Source organism: Macaca nemestrina, chromosome 16, assembly GCF_043159975.1.
Source record: "Macaca nemestrina isolate mMacNem1 chromosome 16, mMacNem.hap1, whole genome shotgun sequence".
NCBI lineage: Eukaryota > Metazoa > Chordata > Mammalia > Primates > Cercopithecidae > Macaca > Macaca nemestrina.
The window spans coordinates 99,584,390-99,606,738 of NC_092140.1; the positions used below are offsets into that span (position 1 = coordinate 99,584,390).

The 22,349-nt window shown below is 38.9% G+C and overlaps 1 protein-coding gene and 1 pseudogene across 1 annotated transcript in view; both read right to left on the reverse strand.

Moving 5' to 3' along the window:
• LOC105490219 (WASP family member 3) overlaps positions 1 to 22,349 on the reverse strand; it is a 132,947-nt gene that overhangs the window by 105,706 nt on the left and 4,892 nt on the right. The window lies entirely within an intron of this gene.
• Positions 891 to 21,697, reverse strand: LOC139359149 (small ribosomal subunit protein eS1 pseudogene; annotated as a pseudogene).

Below are 22,349 nucleotides of genomic sequence, written 5' to 3' on the forward strand. Positions count from 1 at the left end.
CTAATTGTACCTACAAAAAGAAATATTAATCTAATGCTTGTCGAGTTTTAGACAAAGCCCATGGAAAGTTTAGCACCGTTCACTGAGATTCAGGTGTTTCTGAAAAAGAACTGAACATCTTGAGAGAAGCAGAAAACTGCATGTGTTTTAAGTTATATTATTCTACAGCACTTCTGACAAAAGAAAACCACAAAAGCCAACTTTTGGATGTATTCAAAAGATTCTATCCTAATACTCTAAAAGGTAAAAGTTGCAGATTTTTTTAATGAAAGATAATGGAAAGCAAAACATGCACAGTAAGAATTGTCTTAATTACTGGAAATGCAGGCACCTCTAATTTTCAATATCTAAGGTGGGGGTGTCCAATCTTTTGGCTTCCCTGGGCCACACTGGAAGAAGAAGAATTGTCTTGGGCCACACATAAAATACACTAACGATAGCTGATGAGCTAAAAATAAGTAAATAATAAATAAATCTCAAAAAAAAATCTCGTAATGTTCTAAGAAAATTTACAAATTTGTGTTGGGCTGCATTCAAAGCCATTCTGGGCCACATGCAGCCCATGGGCCACGGGTTGGACAAGCTTGATTTAAGGTTTCAGAAATACCATCATCCTAGAAAGCATCTTCAGCATGATTCAGTTTTGCTTTTTCTGAGCTCATTTATTCATTTCCCTTGCCAGTTCATTCATTTCTGATGACCAAGCATATTCAGTGCTCACACTAAACACCAGGAGCGCCATCCTCTGGTTTTAAAAAAAGGGTAAACACAAGGGTCTATACCATGAGCTGAACACTGGATGAGGGGGTCCGGGGGGCTGTTACACAGAGAATCATGTTGTTTCTTTTTTCTCTTTCAGGAATCCACTGAAACAAACCAAAAATGAAATAGTAAACTAGGCAAAGTGACACAATCTAGGTGAGATACCATTATATCTGCAAAACAACCCAAAAAGTAAACATCTCTTCAGTAAAAGAATGCCACTACTTTCAACCTTACTTCCTATCCTTGGCACTTCAATTTAACATGTGTCTAGAACCAGACTACCCACCTATATATTTCATAGACTATTAAAATATTTGAATGTATTTGTCTGCTATCCAAAATTAACTAATGATAAGCAAAAAATAATTACTATAATTAATTTGTTAATAATAGTCATCACTATCTTTCCCCTTCTCTAGGCTTGGATATTTTATTTACTTTCGTATTTTAATCTAGTTTCTCTCTCTCTCTCTCCTTAAGGCAAGAGGATCACTTGAAGCCAGGATTCAAGACCAGCCTTAGCAGCATAGTGAGACTCTATCTCGAAAAAAAACTTTAAAAATTAGCCGGTCCTAGTGGCACACACCAGTAGTCCAAGCCACTCAGGAGACTGAGGTGGGAGGCTTACCTGAGCCCAGAGTTTGGGGTTACAGTGAGCTATGATTGCACCATGGCACTCTAGCCTGGGCGACAGAGCTAGACCCTGTCTCAAAAAAAGAAAAAAGAAAGAAAAAAAAAAGGAAATGTATCCCAAGAATATAAGGTTGGCTTAATCTCCAAAAATCAATATAATAACTACTATCATAAAGGACAAAATCATATGATCATCTCAATAGAAAAAGCATTTCCCAAAATCCAATATCCATTCATGATTATTGATTTGTTAAAGAAAAGATGTTAAATGATATCAAGAACAATACAGCATATACGTGTCAACGGAGACACAATGAGAAAGCTAAAGTAAAATACATGAAACAAAAGAAGTTTATTACTCATAGGTCCCAGAGAGCTTAGAGTGCCAAACAGAGACAGACAGCAGGTCCTGAGACAGGACAGGGAGGGAGCAGGAGGGAGAGGGAGAAAGAACTGTGGAACTACACCTTTGTTGAGGGACATTATTCCCTATGCTTTCCCTCAAGGGTTGTGAATCAGTTAAAGAAAACAAATGTGAATGGGAGCTTATTCACATGACTCTGAGGATGACCATTAGGTTTTACTGTGGTTGGCAGCTCATGGTGTGTTGCATTTTGGGTCAGTGAGATGAGGCACAATTAGGCCATACTGCAAACAACCACAGGGACGGTAGGTTCTAAGTAGGCCAAAGGTGACAGGACATGACTGAGTTACAAACAATTTATGTTAGGCCTAAAATGGATGCTAAGGTAGCAACTATATTAAACTTATCACAGTGATTAAAAACTCCTAGACTTAGAATAAAACTTCCTCAACCTGAGAAGTCGTCTACAAGAAAACAACTAACATCACGCTTAATGCTGAAGGACTGAATGCTTTCCCCCTGAAATCAGGAACAAGGGAGGAATATCTAATCTTATAATTTCTATGCAATATTGTAAAGGAAATTCTATCCAGTGCAATAAGACAGGAGGAAAGAAAAGAAGCGGGGAAAGGAGGAGAAAGTATCTAGATTGGAAAAGAGGTAAAATTGTCTTGCTAGTCAATTTCATGATTACACATTTTATGATCCTATACATACAAAAGTCTAAGGAATCCACAATAAAACTACTAGAATTAAAAGACAAATTCAACAAAGTCACATGACACAAATTAATATAAAGAAATCAACTGCAGTGACTACAAAGAGGAAACCTAAGGGAGTTCCTCTGTGCTGATGGAACACTTCTGTAACTTGATGTGGTAGTGATTACACGAACCTATACATATGATTAAATTGCACAGAACACACAACTGAGTGCATGTATAAACTAGTGAAATCTGAATACGGTCTACAGATTGTACCAATGTCAATTTCCTGTTTTTGATTTTTGTTGTTGTTGTTGTTCACAACTAGGACTCTTTACTTGCCATTATTATAAGTCTGAACTTTAAACAGATCAGATGGTTCATATCCATCAGATGGTTCATATCCATCAGCTCATTCAACTTTAGCACCTGTCTTGCTCCCAGTGACTTTTCCAGAACTCCTGCCTTCACCGTGAAGCTCCTTGAGTTTTCCCAATTCAAACTTCGGCTTCTTCAGCATTTTTACTTTTCTAACGAAGACATCATGGAGAGGACAGATTGGCAAGCCTTTTCTATGTCTTTTCCAATGCTGTCTGGAATCAATTTATTGACTACTTCTTTCAAGTCCTTTTTCTGCACCTCCCAGGTCTTAACTTTCATCATTTTCTTCAGGATTTGGCAGACCTGTTGGTGCTGAGCATAAGAGGTCTTCCATATCTGATTGTTACTTTTTTTAGGAAAACCAACATAGAACAGACAAAGCAAGTAACCATCGGTAGTCCTGACATCAACACGCGCTTCAATCATTGTCTGCCATTTTTTGACCATGGAACACATTTTGTCATGGGTAAGATCCATGCCATGGAAGTTAGGAAGTTTCTGCCCTGAACATCTTCAGTAATCAGCTTGAATTTTCTAAATGCAATCTCAACATTCTGCAAATCAGCAAAACTCACTTCAAACACACAATCCTTGAGGTCATCAGATGCAATTTTGATTCCTTGGGTCCTGGTGACTAGCGTCTTCCCAATATTCCTTATATTGAACATAGCAGGTGCTTTCACATCATACCAATCTTTCTTAGAAAATGCATCAACCATTTTCTTCTTGGCTCCCTTTTTGCCTCCTTTCATAAGGCGCTTGTTCTTGCTAACCACCATGGTGCTGCTCAGAGAGCCAAAAGGGCGGTTCTGATAGTATACTGTAGTTAGTTATGTAGGATGTTACCACTGGAGGAAGCTGGGTAAAGAATACATAGAACCTCTGTGCACTATTTTTGCATTTCCGATGAGTCTATTATTGTTCTACAATAAAGTTATTTTTAAAGTTAACTGTATTTCTACATACTAGCAACAAACTATGAAAAACGAATATGATCTTCAGATGACTCTTTTCTGAAAACTTGGGAACCACTGACTTAGACCTCTTTCAAGATAGTAAGTACATAAGTTACATAAGCACATGATGTACCACAATCCAAACTATATCTCAGTGAAGTTCCCAAACATTACAGTCTCCTGGCTATCATTTAAAATTTTCAAAGCCCATGTGCCACTTCAGACCATCGCAATTTCTGAGACTAGGTCAAAGGCATCAGTACTTCTGAAATTCCCCACGTAAACCACTACTGTATGGGGCAACAATTCTCAAATTTATGTTTCAGGACCTCTTACAGTTCAAGACCCCAAGAGTAAAAACAGAAAAGGAAAAAAAAAAAAAAAAAAGAAAGTAATGAAACAAAGGAGTGACTTGAACTCAGGAAAGAAACAAAAGAAAAAGTCATAGTACAGAAGGAATTAAGATGTCCAAGGGAGAATAATAGATTCAAATGAAAATTTTACAAAGGGCATTGAGGAAAAGTAGAAAAACAACCATAAGAAAGTGAAATTTAAAAAGAAGTATGAAGGGTCAAAGTTGAAGTGAATAAAACAGAAATTAGGCAAACAAGGTCAAACATTCATATAATTAGAAATACATATACCTCCAAGATACATATACATCAAACTCTGGAAGAAGATATTCAAAACACTAAAACAGAATATTTAAAATAATACTCCAAGAAAACTTCCTGAAAATAAAAGACCTGAATCTACACATTTTAAGAGCCAACTGGTGAAAAGTGACCAAGAACAAACTACCCCAAAAATGTAACCTAGTAAACTATTAGACTTTAAGCATATGAAAGATATCTTTGAGGCTTCCATGCTAAAAGATATCAGAGAATGATATCAGAGAATGAATCAGCCTGGCATCAGACTTAGCAAAGCAACATACAAAGCAAGACTAGCAGAAAATCATTCTTGAGAAGCCTAAGGGTGAGACTCTGTCTCAAATAAATAAATATTAAAAATAAGAAAAGATGCTAAATAAAAAGGATTTTATATCAAGCCAACCTGTCCTTCAACTAATGAGGCTAATAAAAAAAAAAAAACCTCTGAACAAGCAAGAACTCACGAAATACTTACACATGTATCTTTCCTGAGGGTTCTAATCCCTTTCTCAACCCAGGTTCATTATCTGGACCATAGGTGCAGAAAATGATCTGACTATGTTCTCAACTCCGCCAAGAACGGTATACAACTAATAAAATTCTAGATGCAAAGGAGAGACACTGATCCATTACATTCAATGGAACATCCAGGCTTGAGCTCCATCTAAACAAGAGATGACTAAAGAAACCTTAAGCAAAAGGACTGGTCACAAAGTGAGCATTTTATGTATTTAATTGTAGAACTAAGAATCAAAACAAGACAGGAAAACGATAAACTGTATATGTCCTGAAAAAATTTGAAAATGCAACTGAAATAATGGGAGGAAAGGGAAGAGGAAAAAGGAAAGAAAAAAAAACATAAAATCATAAATGATTGTATGGTGAACAGATGAGAAGCAAAAGATGCCTTTTAAAAGTAGCATACAAGACGGTAAAAAGATAGGTTAAAAATGAGAAGGGGTTCAGGTACTACAAAAGGTACTAATTCAATGGTACTATTAGAAGAAAAACTTAGTCCCACCTTCTTGATTCCAAAAGAATTTTTAAAATTAAGAAAAACACATCAAATAATGAATGAATAAATATACCAAAATATAGACAGTAATTTAACACAATGACAGAATTGAGAACAAACATATCAGTTATAACAATATGAATGAGTTTAACTTGCTTATTAAAAGAAAGATATTTTCAAATTTGCTTAGAAAGCAAAGACTATGCTGTATGTAAGAGACATACTTAAAATACAGTGATGCCAAAAGGCTAAAAATAAAGGAACAAAAATTGCCGGGTAAATAAAAATAATCAGACAAAAAAAAAAAAACCCGACAAAAGTTATCTGAACAGACCTAACTACTTTTAAATACTAAAAGTTAATTTCACAATGCAGAATACATTATTAATCTCTATAAACTAAATAAATTATGGCTGATCCAAGAGTAAATAAATAAAAACACACCATAAATAAAACACAGTACTTGATACAAAGCAGAGCATAGGAAAAAAAGGATATACACGATTTCAACAATATAACCAACAAAGCAGTTTTTCTGTATATATAGAGAGACAGCACTACACTCTGGTAACAGAGAATATAGCTTCTTGAACATTCACAGAAAGTTATACATTAAGGCACAAAGAAATCATTACTATATTCATAAAATGGAAATACCACAAAACATATCCTCTGATCACAGTGCAAAAACAAAACTAGAGGACCTTTTCAAGATGGCCGCATAGGAACAGCTCCAGCCTCCAGCTCCCAGTGTGAACGACACAGAAGACAGGTGATTTCTGCATTTCTAACTGAGGTACTGGGTTCATCTCACTGGGGTGTTTCAGACAGTGGGTGCAGGACAGTGCGTGCAGCCCACAGCGTGAAAGCCGAAGCAGGGCGAGGCCTCACCCAGGAAGCGCAAGGGGGAAGGGAATTCCCTTTCCTAACCAAGGGAAACCGTGACACACAACACCTGGAAATCGGGTCACTCCCACCCAAATACTGCGCTTTACCAAGGGTCTTAGCAAACGGCACACCAGCAGATTATATCCCATGCCTGGCTCAGAGGGTCCCATGCCCATGGAGCCTCCCTCATTGCTAGCACAGCAGTCTGAGATGGAATTGCAAGGCTGCAGTGGGCTGGGGGAGGGGCGCCCGCCATTGCTGAGGCTTGAGTAGATAAACAAAGCAGTGGGAAGCTTGAACTGAGTGGAGCCCACATGGCTCAAGGAGGCCTGCCTGCCTCTGTAGACTCCACCTCTGGGGACAGGGCATAGCCAAACAAAAGGCAACAGAAACCTCTGCAGATTTAAATGTCCCTGTCTAACAGCTTTGAAGAGAGTAGTGGTTCTCCCAGCACAGAATTTGAGATCTGAGAATGGACAGACTACCTGCTCAAGTGGGTCCCTGACCCTCGAGTAGCCTAATTGGGAGACACCCCTCACTAGGGGCAGATTGACACCTCACACCTCTGAGACGAAGCTTCCAGAGGAATGATAAGGCAGCAACATTTGCTGTTCAGCAATATTCACTCTTCTGCAGCTTCCGCTGCTGATACCCAGGCAAACAGGGTCTGGAGTGGACCTCAAGCAAATTCCAATAGACCTGCAGCTGAGGGTCCTGACTGTTAGGAGGAAAACTAACAAACAGAAAGGACATCCACACCAAAACCCCATCTGTACGTCACCATGATCAAAGACCAAAGGTAGATAAAACCACAAAGATGGGGGAAAAGCAGTGCAGAAAAGCTGAAAAATCTAAACATCAGAGCGCCTCTCCCCCTCCAAAGGAACACAGCTCTTCACCAGCAATGGAACAAAGCTGAACGGAGAATGACTTTGACGAGTTGAGACAAGAAGGCTTCAGATGATCAAACTTCTCCGAGCTAAAGGAGGATGTTCGAACCCACTGCAAAGAAGCCAAAAACCTTGAAAAAAGATTTGACGCATGGCTAACTAGAATAACCAAAGTAGAGAAGTCCTTAAATGACCTGACAGAGCTGAAAACCATGACACGCAAACTACGTGACAAATGCACAAGCTTCAGTAACCAATTCGATCAACTGGAAAACAGGGTATCAGTGATTGAAGATCAAATGAATGAAATGAAGAGAGAAGTTTAGAGAAAAAAAGAGTAAAAAGAAATGAACAAAGCCTCCAAGAAATATGGGACTATGTGAAAAGACCAAATCTACATCTGATTGGTGTACCTGAAAGTGATGGGGAGAATGGAATCAAGTTGGAAAACACTCTGCAGGATATTATCCAGGAGAATTTCCCCAACCTAGCAAGGCAGGCCAACATTCAAATTCAAGAAATACAGAGAATGCCACAAAGATACTCCTCGAGAAGAGCAACTCCAAGACACATAATTGTCAGATTCACCAAAGTTGAAATGAAGGAAAAAATCTTAGGGGCAGCCAGAGAGAAAGGTCGGGTTACCCACAAAGGGAAGCCCATCAGACTAACAGCAGATCGCTCAACAGAAACTCTACAAGCCAGAAGAGAGTGGGGACCAATATTCAACATTCTTAAAGAATTTTCAACCCAGAATTTCATATCCAGCTAAACTAAGTTTCATAAGTGAAGGAGAAATAAAATCCTTTACAGAGAAGCAAATGCTGAGAGATTTTGTCATCACCAGGCCTGCCCTACAAGAGCTCCTGAAGGAAGCACTAAACATGGAAAGGAACAACCGGTACTAGCCACTGCAAAAACATGCCAAAATGTAAAGACCATCAATGCTAGGAAGAAACTGCATCAACTAACGAGCAAAATAACCAGCTAACATCATAATGACAGGATCAAGTTCAAACATAACAACATTAACCTTAAATGTAAATGAGCTAAATGCTCCAATTAAAAGACACAGACTAGCAAATTGGATAAAGAGTCAAGACCCATCAGTGTGCTGTATTCAGGAGACCCATCTCATGTGCAGAGACACACATAGGCTCAAAATAAAGGGATGGAGGAAGATCTACCAAGCAAATGGATAACGAAAAAAGGCAGGGGTTGCAATCCTAGTCTCTGATAAAATAGACTTTAAACCAACAAAGATCAAAAGAGACAAAGAGGGCCATTACATAAGTAAAGGGATCAATTCAACAAGAAGAGTTAACTATCCTAAATATATATGCACCCAATACAGGAGCACCCAGATTCATAAAGCAAGTCCTTAGAGACTTACAAAGAGTCTTAGACTCCCACACATTAATAATGGGAGACTTTAACACCCCACTGTCAACACTAGACAGATCAACGAGACAGAAAGTTAACAAGGATATCCAGGAATTGAACTCAACTCTGCACCAAGAGGACCTAATAGACATCTACAGAACTCTCCACCCCAAATCAACAGAATATACATTCTTTTCAGCATCACATCACACTTATTCCAAAATTGACCACATAGTTGGAAGTAAAGCACTGCTCACAAATGTAAAAGAACAGAAATTATAACAAACTGTCTCTCAGACCACAGTGCCATCAAACTAGAACTCAGGATTAAGAAACTCAAACAAAACCACTCAACTACATGGAAACTGAACAACCTGCTCCTGAGTAACTACTGGGTACATAACGAAATGAAGGCAGAAATAAAGATGTTCTTTGAAACCAGTGAGAACAAAGATACAACATACCAGAACCTCTGGGACACATTTAAAGCAGTGTGTAGAGGGAAATTTAAATGCCCACAAGAGAAAGCAGGAAGGATCTAAAATTGACACCCTAACATCACAATTTAAAAAACTAGAGAAGCAAGAGCAAACACATGCAAAAGCTAGCAGAAGGTAAGAAGAGAAAACTAAGATCAGAGCAGAACTGAAGGAGAGAGACATACAAAAAACCCTTCAAAAAATAAATGAATCCAGGAGCTGGTTTTTTTGAAAACATCAACAAAATTGATAGACCGCTAGCAAGACTAATAAAGAAGAAAAGAGAGAAGAATCAAATAGATGCAATAAAAAATGATAAAGGGGATATCACCACCGACCCCAAAGAAATACAAACTACCATCAGAGAATACTATAAACACCTCTACGCAAATAAACTAGAAAGCTTAGAAGAAATGGAGAAATTCCTAGACACATACACTCTCCCAAGACTAAACCAGGAAGAAGCTGAATCCCTGAATAGACCAATAATGGGCTCTGAAATTAAGGCAATAATTAACAGCCTACCAACCAAAAAAAGTCCAGGACCAGAGAGATTCACAGCCAAATTCTACCAGAGGTACAAGGAGGAGCTGGTACCATTCCTTCTGAAACTATTCTAATCAATAGAAAAAGAGGGAATCCTCCCTAACTCATTTTATGAGGCCAGCATCATCCTGATACCAAAGCCTAGCAGAGACACAACAAAAAAAGAGAATTTTAGACCAATATCCCTGATAAACATTGATGCAAAAATCCCCAATAAAATACTGGCAAACCAAATCCAGCAGCACATCAAAAAGCTTATCCACCATGATCAAGTCGGCTTCATCCCTGGGATACAAGGCTGGTTCAATGTACGCAAATCAATAAACATAATCCATCATATAAACAGAACCAAAGACAAAAACCACATGATTACCTTAATAGATGCAAAAAAGGCCTTTGACAAAATTCAACAGCCCTTCATGCTAAAAACTCTCAATAAATTCGGTATTGATGGGACATATCTCAAAAAAATAAGAGCTATTTATGACAAACCCACAGCCAATATCATACTGAATGGGCAAAAACTGGAAGCATTCCCCTTGAAAACTGGCACAAGACAGGGATGTCCTCTCTCACCATTCCTATTCAACATAGTGTTGGAAGTTCTGGCCACAGCAATCAGGCAAGAGAAACAAATAAAGGGTATTCAATTAGGAAAAGAAGAAGTCAAATTGTCCCTGTTTCCAGATGACATGATATGTATTTAGAAAACCCCATCGTCTCAGCCCAAAATCTCCTTAAGCTGATAAGCAACTACAGCAAAGTCTCAGGATACAAAATCAATGTGCAAAAATCACAAGTATTCTTACACCAATAACAGACAAACAGAGAGTCAAATCATGAATGAACTCCTATTCACAACTGCTTCAAAGGGAATAAAATACCTAGGAATCCAACTTACAAGGGATGTGAAGGACCTCTTCATGGAGAACTACAAACCACTGCTCAATGAAATAAAAGAGGACACAAACGAATAGAAGAACATTCCATGCTCATGGATAGGAAGAATCAATATCGTGAAAATGGCCATACCGCCCAAGGTAATTTTACAGATTTAATGCCATCCCCATTAAGCTACCAATGACTTTCTTCACAAAATTAGAAAAAACTACTTTAAAGTTCATATGGAACCAAAAAAGAGCCCGCATTGCCAGGACAATCCTAAGCCAAAAGAACAAAGCTGGGAGGCACCATGCTACCTGACTTCAAACTATACTACAAGGCTACAGTAACCAAAACAGCATGATACTTTTACCAAAACAGAGATATAGACCAATGGAACAGAACAGAGCCCTCAGAAATAATACCACACATCTACAACCATCTGATCTTTGACAAATCTGACAAAAACAAGAAATGGGGAAAGGATTCCCTATTTAATAAATGGTGCTGGGAAAACTGGCTAGCCATATGTAGAAAGCTGAAACTGGATCCCTTCCTTACACCTTATACAAAAATTAATTCAAGATGGATTAGAGACTTAAATGTTAGACCTAAAACCATAAAAACCCTAGAAGAAAACCTAGGCAATACCATTCAAGACACAGGCATGGGCAAGGACTTCATGTCTAAAACACCAAAAGCAATGGCAACAAAAGTCAAAATTGACAAATGGGATCTAATTAAACTAAAGAGCTTCTGCACAGCAAAAGAAACTACCATCAGAGTGAACAGGCAACCTACAGAATGGTAGAAAAGTTTTGCAATCTACTCCTCTGACAAAGGGCTAATATCCAGAACCATAGAAGAACTGAAGAAAAGTTATCACACTACCCTCCCCCAAAAAACCCAGATGATATCAAAAGGCAAGTCTATCAAACCTATACAAACCAGATAATCCCAATATTACATCAATTTTTCAAAACATGAAAAAATATTCCCAAATCCTTTTTTATAAATCAAGTGTAATATTAATAACTGAATCTGTGATCACACAAACTAGGAACATTACAAACCAATATCACATATGAATATTAATGCCAAATTCTGAAATAAAATATTAACAGACTCCAACACCACATTAAGAGTTTGTACCAGGCCAGGAGTGGTGGCTCGCACCTGTAATCTCAGCACTTTGGGAGGCTGAGGCAGGTGGATCACTTGAGGTCAGGAGTTCATGATCAGCCTGGCCAACATGATGAAACCCCATCTCTACTAAAAATACAATAATTAGCCAGGCATGGTGGTACATGCCTATAGTCTCAGCTATTCAGGAGACTGAGGCAGGAGAATCACTTGAAACTGGGAGGCCGAGGTTGCAGCGAGCCAAGATCACGCCACTGTACTCCAGCCTGGGCGACAGAGTGAAACTCCATCTTAAAAAAAGAGTTTATACCAGGAATGCAAGAATGATTCTGATTGGGAAATCTAGTAATACAATTCACCATATTCATAAGTCTAACAAGAAAGTCATACAATTGCCTCCATAGGAGGCTGAAAAAGCCCTTGACAAAGTTCAGTATTCATTCCTAATATATATATAGAATAAATAGGAGTAGATGCATACTTTCTTAACACAACTTAAGACGGAACAAGAATGAATTAGGGGTAAGAGCATGTGCATGCATGCACACACACACGGTGACACCAAGTGCCAACATTAGGGCAAATTCGACACACACTCCCATTAAGGTCAGGAATGAATGCCCACTACCTTTTCCATTACTTAACATTTTTCTGAAGGTATTCACCAAGGCAATTAGACAACAGAGAACAATTACAGGCACAAACAATGGCAAAAAAAGAAAAACAACTCTCTATTGGTTGATGATATGTTAGTAAACCTGAAAAACTCCAGGAATCAATGACAAAATTAACTCAAACAATTAAAGAATTCAGCAAGGTAGCAAGATATAAACAAACGAGTCTTCACATACACAAAGAATAACCAGTTAGAATGCAAAATGTAAGAGAAAATTCCATTTATAACAGCAACAAAATACTTAGGAATAAACAATAAGAAATGTTCAAAACCTATACAAAGAAATCTATAACTTTATACACACCTGAAAGGCACATGAAAGTAAACTTGAACATTTGACTGTTCTTGGCTAAGACATCACAACTTCGCCAGGTTGTCAGAGTTTATTTATAAATATAAAGCAATTCCAATAAAAATTACACAGCTTTTTAATGGAGCTAAACAAATTGATGCTGAAGTTCATGTGGAAAAGCAAACACAAAAGAACAGCTCAGTAAATGTTGCAAGGGAGGAGCTAAGAGGGAGAAATGCCCTTTCCAAATATTAAAACAAAGCCTCATGATTAAAATTGTGTGAACAGCATATGAACAGACAGACCAACAGAATGAAATGGAACGCCCAAAAATAAACCCAACTACATACAGAAATCTAATATACAGCAATGGTGGCATCACTAATAACCGGGTAAAGATGAACTTCATAAATGGTGTTGGTACAACTCAATCACTTGTCGGAAGAAGACAAAATCAGATCTATTCCTCACACCATACATATCAGAATAAACTTGCAGTGTATCATAAATCTAAATGCAAAAAATGAAAACTACTCAAGTGCTTTCACCAGTATAAAATACTGGTGAATCCCTCTACAAATAATATGACCTTGACTCAAAACCCATGCCCAATTCAATTAAAGAAAAGCTTGATAAATCTGACTACATGAAAATAAAATATTTTGCATGGGGAAAAAAATCAGAAAAGTCAAAACTAGGAGAAATACTGTAACACATATCAAAGGAATACTATTCCTAAGGCCAAAAAAAAAATCTTTTTTAATGAACAGAAAAGGTGCAAAACTTCTATAGAAAAAAAAAAAAGGCAATAGACAATTCTCAAAATAATATAAAAATTTCCCTTGAACATAAAGGATGCTCAACTTTAGTCATAATAAAGGAAATAAATATAATTAAACTACACAAAGATTTTTTACCCATTAGATTGGCAAAAATTTGAAGGCTTCACAATATACTCTAACTAGCAGGCTATAAAGAAACGGGGACTCACACACTGCTCAGAGTAATGTAAAATGGTACAGTCTCTATGGAGGGGAATTCAGCAGTGCCTAACAAGATTACACATACATTTATCCTTCAACCCAGAAATCCAACTTTGAGGACTTTATCCCCAAATCAAACCTCCTGCAATATAAAAATATATACACAAAGTTATTCATAGCCACATTATTTGTACCATAATTGCAAAATATTGGGAGCTACCTAAATGTCCAAACACATGAAGACTGGTGACCAAACTGCATCATATTCACACTATGTGAATAGCACTACACAGCTATAAAATTATGAGGAAGAGCTCTGGAATCTGATGAATAGTAATTTCTAGAGTATATTTTAAGTGAAAAAAAGCAAAGTGCAACAGAACTTATACAGTATGCCACCTGTTTTTGAAAACAAGGTAAATAAGAAAACATACATGTACTGTCTTAAACTAGAAAAGTGAGGTTGATTATTTACAAGAGGGAGAAAGGACATGGTCAAAGGGATGTGAGAGGGAGTGACACTTCTCTGAAACTACACGGTTTCTGTAGTTTTGTATTAGATTATGTTAAAAAGAAAATCAAATCAACAAGGATCCTAAAACAAATGATCAAAGTATACTTTTTGGTTTTTTTGAGACAGAGTTTTGCTCTTGTCGCCCAGGTTGGCGTGCAATGGCACGATCTCAGCTCACTGCAACCTCCGCCTTCTGGGTTCCAGCGATTCTACTGCCTCAGCCTCCCAAGTAGCGGGGATTACAGGCGCCCGCCACCACACCCGGCTAATTTTTTTGTAATTTTAGTACAGATGGGGTTTCACCACGTCGGCCAGGCTGGTCTCAAACTCCTGACCTCAAGTGATCCGCCGGCCTTGGCCTCCCAAAGTGCTGGGATTAAAGGTGTGAGCCACCATGCCCGGCCAATCAAGGTCTAATTTAAATGAATAACAAAATCACATTTAAGGAAAAACTTGTCCATTTAACCTAAAGTTAAAATGTATAAAATGTATAAAGCATAAATGTGAATAACATCTTGTTAAAAATCTCTAGGGTCTTTTAGGATGTTCTCTTTTTAATGGCTGACATTGGTAATTCGTGCCTTTCATCTTTTATTAATCTCACCAAATTGATAGATATCATCAATCTTTTCAATAGAACTAGTACTGCAAATGTTCTCTATTGTATATTTATTTTCTATTCTATCAATTTCTCCTTGTTTAATGTCTACTTCCTCTGGGTTTAGTATGCTGTTCCTTTCTAACTTCTTAAAACTGATGTTCAGATCATTGAGTATTTTTCAGGCTTTCTTCTTTCCTAACACACGCATGTAAGGCTATAAACTTTCCTCTGAGTATGACTTTAGCTGCACCCCACAAATTTTTATATACTGTATTTTCATATTAATTCTAATCAACATATTTTGTAAAATTTTCTAATTCTCACTGTAGTATCTTCTTTGATCATGGGATACTTAGAAAAGGTTTTCTAGTTACCTTTTGCTATTGATTTTAGTTTAATTTATAGAACACTCTGAATTCAATCCTCTAAAATATATTCAAACTTGCTTTTGCCAACAAGCTGATAGATACCGTCTAGTCTATTTGCAAAGAATGTGTATTCTGCAGTTAGGTACAACATCTAGACAGACTGAGGCAATTTTATTAATTGCGTTGTTCAAATCATCTATATCCTTTGTTCTATCAGTTGCAGAGAAAGTGCAAAAAAAAAAAAAAACACTTCCCTCTATGATTGTGATTTTATTTTCTCTCCCTACTTCTTTTTAAACCAATATTATAATAACTAAAATTCTCTCTAAATGATCTAGACACCCCATTATAGAAATCAGAAAGGTGAATGTCATCTTCTACGCTAATTTAAAACAGCAGCAATTTGTTCAACTAATTATCCAAAATAGCTTACTATCACCTATCCCAAAAATAAAATCACTTTTACAGACATCCTCCAAAGTTTAATTGGGTCACATCCAATAACTCCAGATAGTAGACCAAATTGCTTAATTACTGAGACGTATATTGTGCAACTAATTCATACTGCCAAGCATACAGGGAAAGTAGCAATACTCTACAATACATTCCACGGACAAATTACTGAGACTTTTCTACAGTCCTACGGTACTAACTTTCCCAAACCAAAATTACTTTGGTTCTGCTCTCTGGCAAAGATGGCAAATATTTCACCCTTCAGTTCCTGTGGTGGTGTATCCTGCTGAGCTGAGATACTACCTTAACATCACTCTAACACAATGCTCCAGACCACCTTAACATCACTCTAACACAATGCTCCAGACTGCAATTGTTGGCACTGTCATGCGACCTAAAAGCCACCAACCACTCATCTCTGGATGAGTACTTGCTCACGTGGTTAACAGGTGGGGAAAATTCCTGCATGCAAGTAGTCCTTCCAAGAATCTCAGAGCCCTGATATATAATCAGAGTCTTGATCAGCGCCCTCCAAGTTCTCAGGTCAAGGTGTCACCTTTGGTTTGGATCAGGTATCCCTCCCATGCCATCCCAGGGCACCTTTTGCTTCTCTGTCAGCAGCAGTGCATTACAGTGATCTCTTTCTTCTGCTATTCTACTAACACCTCCTCGAGGCAGGAATCACTGATTCATCCAACAGCCACGGCACTTAGCAATGCCTACCTAGCACACAGACACCCACCTTCTACCTTCGTCCCCTATCTATCCTCTACACAAGAGTCCTAGTGATCCTCTTACAATCTCACTCAAATGACATCATTTCCCTGCTCAAAACTTTGCCATGGTCTTTCATCTCACTCAGAATAAAATCCAAAGTGCACCACAGTCTACACGGCCTTACACAATCTGGCCCTTTAACACCTCCGTCACTATGCATCCTCCTAGCCAACCCCCTATTCACACTGCCCTCCCTGCTGCTACTCAGGTACCTCAAGGGGGCGCTTTCTGTTTCTCCCCAAATAAGGCTCATTCCCAAAATATCTGCCCAGCTGGTTCACTCCTTCACTTTCGTTTGTATCTCTGTTCAAATGTTATCTCACATAGGTTTCCCTGACCACCTTATCAAAAATGGCAGTCTCTGATACTCTCTCTTTACGTGCTTTGCTTTCTTACTATATATATATACACACACACACATATGTATATATGCATACATATATACACACACACACACATACACACACATATACACACTAGGCTATATACTAAAGAAAGCAAAGAAAGCATAGTAAAGAAAGCAAAGCAAGTGAGAGGAGAGATATATATATTTATTTTTAACATGTTTATTAGCTTTCTCCCCTACTACAATGTGAGCCCCATCAGAAAAGAGAGAAAATACGTTCTCCAAAACAAGAGTCAGGAATTTTTAGTGTAACGGGACAGATAGTAATTATGTCGTACTGTGTTTAAGTTAGCCTCTGTTGCCACCACTCACCCCATCAGCTCTGTCTTGCAGCACTAAAGCAGCCCCAGATGAGAAATAGAAGAACAGACATGTCTGTATTCCAACACAATTTTCCTTACAAAATCAGGCAAAGAGCCAGTTGTGGCCCACAGGCTGTAGTTCACCAACCCCTGATCTAGAACAAGCTTGCCACGCAGGATATTGATTTTGAACTAACCAACCATCTCTCTCTTGGTCTCTAAAGCTACCTTTAATTGACAAAATACTGGCACTCCAAGCGCATCAGTAACAGTAACTTCAAACTGTCTTCTATCTATCTTTCACCAAAAAATCCACCTGAGATCATTTATTTTCCTGAATGGCTATTTGAGGGATATGAAGTGTGTTTATTCTCACAACTAGAAAATATGTAATAAACCATGTCAGTTTGATCCTCCACAGAATTGTTTTTGATTGTTGTACTTTCACTTTAAGGACATGATAAACAGCCAAACAAGAACCACTCTTCAATGTACCACATGAATGCCACTGAGCACACCACCTACTACACCTTTCAATGTAACCAATTCAAAGCCCCAAGTGTGAAATGGGGGACATATTAAGGAAAAGAAACCAGTATGTTCTTTACCATGGTGAAACTGACAGCACACAGCTGAGGATGATTTCCTTTCACTGTGGCCACCAGGATGCTCACCCAAGTTTCCAGTCAGACTGGGGCAGAGACTAGCTATGCTACCAATCCCCATGACCTCTCTTCTCCTGGGGCGTATAGCTCTGCTATGTGTCTAGCCTAAAGTAAGTTAAGAAAGGCCATGTCTGAGTACGGCTAGTAGGATGAGAAGCAACGTGTGCTGGTCTATAAAAACCTCCCACAGGACTGTCCTCATTCCCCACCCACTGGCTGAACTGAGCAGGTTCCCTGTTCTTATAGGAGGCTAAGTCACAAGGTGGAAAAGGGCTGACTACCTGAACAGCCATGTGGACACCTAACCCATGACGACCCCAATATAAGCTTCCACATGGGTGAGAAACAGATGCTTCTTGCTCTGAGTCACTGAAATCTTGCAGTTATTAAAGCAGTCCTCATGTCTTAAACACTGACCACGGAAACTAGAACTTTATTGAAAATATAGGTTTTGTTGTATTCATTTTTGGTCCTTATATACTCTTGATTCTCATTCTTTATATTTAGCTTTATTATTATGAGCATTTCCTATAAGCGAATCCAGATCTTCATTTAATGACAGACGAGAGAAAAGCCTCCATTGCTTATGTTCAATAAATCATCTCAAATAACAAAAATCTGAATAAAGTACATATTCCACTTAAAACTCTATTTGTAACCTTCATTTACACACAGTTTATCTAAGTTATGTAACTGTTCAAAAAGAGAATGCTAAGTAAGTATTAAAATGCAGGGCAATACTGTCTCAAATGAAAGCTGACGATCATCAGAAACAAAATAGCCTAAGAAATAAAACCACAAATTTCTAAACTCCTGTGTGGCAAGAAAAAGTAACCATAATCATAGCTTAATGTAGAGTAGCTGTTCTAAACTCTTCGGTGCCTAATCCCTACACAATTCTTTTAAATGACGATCTGAAGTTTTGTAGTTTTCGTAATTTTTTTTTTTTGAGGGGTGGGAACTGGACATGTCAGAAATGGAAGAAGTTTTCAATGAATGTTTTGTAACACAATGGTCAAACAGCAGAGAAGCTATAAAGATTTCAATTACAGCTCAGGCATCAAGTTCATTTTCATTGATAAACTTTGTAACCATTCTAAATTGCAATGTCAACTTTTGAAAAGGAGTAACTTTTAATAATCTTCCTCCCTGGGATATCTCAAAGAAGAATTCACATTCTAGGGAAGCCTTGGGAAACAAATGCTGTTTGCAGTACGTAATTAAAATCTGAAGACAGGTGTTTGGGGAATGGGGGGGTTTCTGTGTGTTTCTGGGTTTCTGATCAAAATCCAGGATAATTAACTCCAAAAGATATATGACAAATACTACAGAAAACCAAGAATGGAGATATATACTTTAAAATCTACAGGGCTCGTTATTTTTTTAACGTGTTTTTACATTTATATTGAAAACAGACGTGTTCTATATTGGAAAATTACAATATTTCTGCCAAAGTTAAGATCTTACTTTTGAAGAGATGTAAAGTCAGTCTCTTCCTTCTCATTCTAAACTGTGCAACAGCCACAACCTCTCTCAGAACAATATAAACATACTCGTAAGTTGCTCCCTCTCTCTTCACCATCTTTCTGGTTAACGGCACCCCTCAACTTGTACTGGAGTTTCTCTCATGTACCACGGGAAGCAAGTGAAATTCATGAGCCCTTCCATAAACATTAATTCTTTTTTTTTTTTTTTCTTGAGGCAGAGTCTCACTCTTTTGCCCAGGCTGGTGTGATCTCAGCTCACTGCAGCCTCCACCTCCTTCCGGGTTCAAGCCGAGATAGCACCATGGCCTACAGTCTGGGCAACAGAGTGAGACCCTGTTTCAACCATACATTAATTCTAATATTAGGATAGACTATGCCCCAGCAAAGTGCTGCAAAGCCAATTCAGAGCTGAAACCTGCCTAGGTAATATCCTAACACAGGACTCTGTAACAAAACAGGCCAACACACACACACACACACACACACACACACACACACACACAACACACACAACATATTTTGAGAAGTTAGAAAATAAGTGATGTTAGTAGAGCAAAACGGCTGAGACCATACTGTGTAAACTACCCAGCAGTGATCAAGTCCTGCTTATTACATAATCATGAATCAAAACACATAACATTTTCAGTCAATGTAAAAATATCTGTTGAGTATCTACTACGTGCAAAGAATGAACCACTTCATCCATTTAGCTGATAAAATAACGGCCACATTGATTCCAGTTCACAGTCAATCATACCCATACTTTGGTACTGCAATATAATTTCACGGAGCATCTCAAGAGCACAAAATGGATAACAGCTCTCAATGAGAGGATGCTATGAGATGAACTAAAATGCAACTGCCACAGCATGCTAATAAAACCTTCAGCACGCACCAGAGCAACTTTAAAAAATCCAATTCAGCTTTCAACTGCTAGAAAACAAGTATTCCAAGATCAAAGATCACAAAGGCTGTGCGAGGACAGCCAGTGGGAGAAGGCACCAAGTGTCACCATAGTGAACTAAGAGCAAGACCTAAATGAAGGTCTGTATATGACTACGACATTCAAGAGGTTATCTGACAAGCTGGGACACACGACGCACAGATTACATACAAGGCACCACCCTATGTGGTTCCTGCCAACAAGGAGTTTGTGAACTAGTTAGCAAGATACTCTATCCTGTTTTACCTCACTTGAATATAAGCTTTCTGAGGGCAGCAGCTTGGTCATGTTAAACATTCTTATCACCGCTAACTAGAACAGTGCCTCAGACATAGTTGGCATACAAACATGTGTGGGCTGACTTGAGTACCTAAGCAAAAACTAAAAGAAAGAAAAAATTAAAATACCAAAAAGGTTCAAGAACATGTAACACAAGAGAAAACATCTTTAGATCAATTTCAAGACCACTGCTCCAAGGTCAGAGGCACCCTAAGAAAAGGTCCCAGGGAAACTCCAGAAAGTACAAAGTTGAGAAATCATTCCAGATGCTGAGCTCAGAGCCAAGGCCTAGAAGCCCCAGAAGACCTAAAAGATGAGAAATATCCTAGAATGTCGTGATGTTTAAAATGTTTCAAAATTTTAAAAAGAAACAAGAAAAGTCAGAAGAAAAGAGCTAATCTCCCAGAGAAGAGGCACATGTGCAGGCAGAGAGAAGAAATAGAAGCATCTTTGGCTCCAAAGCTGAAATCTAAGTGTGGAAAAACTATTCATTGCTTTTTTTTTTTTTTTTTTTTTTTTTGTATTTGAGATGGAGTCTCACTCTGTCGCGAGTAAAACAGTGGCACGATCTCAGCTCACTGCAAGCTCCGCCCCCCGGGTTCAGGTAATTCTCCTGCCTCACCCTCTCCAGCAGCTGGGATTACAGGTGTGTGCCGCCACAACTGGCTAATTTTTGTTTTTTAAGTAGAGACAGGGTTTCGCCATGTTGGCCAGGCTGTTCTCGAACTCCTGACCTCAGGTGATCAGCCTCCCAAAGTGCTGGGATTACGGGTGTGACCACCACACCAGGCATTAGTGTGGAAAAATTATTCTAATCTATAAACATCTATGAAGCCAGGGGCAGGGCAACACTTTGGGAGGCCAAGGTGGGAGGACTGCTTGAGCCCAGGAGTTCAAGACCAGCTTGGGCAACATAGCAAAACACCGTCTCTACAAAAAATAAAAATAAAAACATATATGAAGATAGGCGGATAGGCTCTGGCGCAAAACTGGCACTGAGGTAAGTAGCAGAAAACAACGCTGGCAGGAGTATTCTGTCAGAACAGGACAGCAAAGGAGGAGAGTCAGTCACAAAGACATCATGACCTGGAGCCACACCAGCACCTAGGAAAGTCCAGGCTGGGAAGCGGCTGCCCTGCAAAGGAACAACCAGTCCTCGGAAAAGCATGTCTTGAGAAAGGAAGACAAAAGGTGTTCTTAAGACAAAACAAAAAAAGAGAAAATAGTCACTGCTAGAAAGAAAAGAGAAGGGAGGTGAGGGAAAAGGGGGGGGAGGGGAGGGGAGAGGGGGGGGAGGGAGGGGAGAGGGAGGGGAGGGGGAGGGGAGGGGGAGGGAAGAGGGAGGGGAGGGGGAAGGGAGGGGGGAGGGGGAAAGGAGGGGGAGGGGAGGGGAGAGGGGAAGGGAGGGAAGGGAAAAGAAAAGAAAGAGGGAGGGGAAGGGGAAGGGAGGAAGGAAGAAGGGAGGGGAGGGGAGGGGAGGGGAGGGGAGGGGAGGGGAGGGGAGGAAATCAGCCTACACCAGATGCCCCTCTCCAGTTAATGTCATTCTCTCCTCTTCATAATCAAGTTTGGGAAAGAACTAGATTCCCTCCCTCAACACCCTTCACTCTGCAATCCACAGCAAAGAGGTTCCAGAGACTCCTCACCAAGATCATTCATCATATCCTCAGGCTAACTCCAAAGGAAACTCTGAAACCACTATCTAGTGAGCTAATCCAGTGGAAACTCTGAAACTACCCTCTCTTGGTTCTTTACTAGCATTTAAACATGCTCAAATCCCCCTAGTTAAAAAACAAAAACCAAAGGGTTCTCCCTTTACCTGCCCTCCCTATAACAACCCCTAACCACCAGCATCAAATTTCTTGAGTATTGCTGTCTACACATGCTGGGCTCCACTCCCTCACTCTCACTCACTATTAAA